Genomic DNA, 1905 nt, shown 5'->3' on the forward strand with positions numbered 1-1905 from the left:
GCCAATTTGTCTCTGCCCTATAAAAGGTTCAGAAGAAATATATATAAAAAGAATCAGTCCACAAGCCAAGTTCAGTGTAGGACAATTTTCTCTTTCTTTTTCTTTAGGAAACATCTTTTGTTTTCGATTATGTCTTTTTATTTTTTTGTCAACGGTAGTTTCCTCCCACCAACCCACAAGAAAATATGCACAGCACAGTTGTCTCCCCTAAATACATAGGTACTAGGAGTACAACTGTACACGTCTTTAGATAATTGACGATTCGATACCTTCAATTTCAAAGTGCACGAGTCTGTACTATTCATCTGCATTATATTAATAAATTATTTGACGGATTCAAAATTTCTTCGATTGAAATAAATGTATGGATCCAAGAAACAGATGCATGAAAATCAAAATATATTAGGTAATGATAAAATAAAAACAAATAAAATAAACTAAAAAAACCTTCTTGATAAATAAATAAATAAAGAAAAATTTTTGATATGATGCAGATAATAAATAAATAAAGGTAAAAAAGTACTTTTAATTCCTACATTTTAGACCGATTTTCAATTTGATTTCTAAATTGATTTCACTCTTAGGTCAGTCTCTGATTTCAAAAAATTGTTTTTATTTTGATTCTTGCCGTCAACCCTATAACAAAAAATACATATGTGGCAAACGAAATGCACTGTTTATTGACGTAATTAATAAAATAATAATAATAAATTATATTTAACATTTTTTAAATGCCACATCAGCATTTAAATTAATTAAAAAAAAGCTAACTCAGAAAATTTAAAAAAAAAAGTCAATTAAATTTTTTTTTAAAAAAAACTTAAATCTAATTTAAATTAAAATCATTTCTTAAAAAATCAAAAATCATTATCTTTTTAATTCTTTTTTTTTTCTTTAAACCTCATCAGCTTTATAGAAAAAAAATCCCTACACTGAAAGAATAATCTAAAATTCTCTCACTCTCTTCACGCTCAATGGATAGAATCTCTCACTCTCCACTGTCCATGACCGAAGCTCACTTGCCCTTCATCTTGAGGTAGAAGACCTTGTATTCCCCGGTGGCGGCGGAAGGGATGAGTCTGGTGTCAAAGAGCTTGAGGATTTCGTTGCAGATGTTGGAGAGCTCCGACTCAATCTTGGATCTGTAGTCTCGGATCATGGACACATGGTCCTCGTTGCCGCGGCTCTCCTTCTTCTGCTCGATGGAGGAGATGATGCACCACGAGGCTTGCCTCACGCCGATCACGTTCTTGTATGCCACGAAGAGAAGTTTCGCTCCTCGACGGTGAGCTCCTCGCTCTCCACCGCTGCCGAGACCTTCTCCATGAACTCCACCATCTCCTTGTACTGCTGGGCTTGCTCGGCAAGCTTCGCCATGTACACGTTCTCTTCGCGAGCCGAGGGTGTCATCGCCATTGTTTTTGATTGGTGGTTTGATCTGTTCATGAGGGTTTCAGATTGCAGTATTGGTGGCTTAATGTGGCTTGATCGATGGGTTTCTGATCTGTTAACTTATTATTGTGTTTATTTTAGATTTCTGGTTTTGTCTTTTTTCATGGGGATTTAATGATTTTTCTAGGTTTATGGGTTTGATTTGTTGGAGGATTTTGTGGAGGATAGGGATTTTTATGTATTTTAAGCATCGGTTTATTAAATGTGAGTTATTTTAGTGTTTGGTTTGTAAGAAAATCTTGATTTTTTGGGGAAAATGTAGATGATTGTTTGAGGAAAATTTATAAGGTTGGTTGGATTTGTTGTTATTGTGAGCCGAATTGGCTGGGTTTGTGTGTGTTTGTTTCATTAGAAAATTTCTGGTTTTGGGTGGAAAGAAAGTGTTGTGATGAAAATCTAAGGCATCGGCTTTTTAGATGTGAATTTTTTCAGTGTTTGGTGAAATTTTCTAGG

The 1905-nt window shown here is 34.4% G+C and overlaps 1 pseudogene; it reads right to left on the reverse strand.

Annotated features, from left to right (window-relative positions):
* Positions 1-1014: 1014 nt before the first annotated feature.
* Positions 1015-1702, reverse strand: LOC126703331 (14-3-3-like protein A; annotated as a pseudogene).
* Between the last annotated feature and the right edge of the window lie 203 nt (positions 1703-1905).

The sequence above is a fragment of the Quercus robur genome, chromosome 10, assembly GCF_932294415.1.
Source record: "Quercus robur chromosome 10, dhQueRobu3.1, whole genome shotgun sequence".
In the NCBI taxonomy this organism is placed as follows: Eukaryota; Viridiplantae; Streptophyta; class Magnoliopsida; order Fagales; family Fagaceae; genus Quercus; species Quercus robur.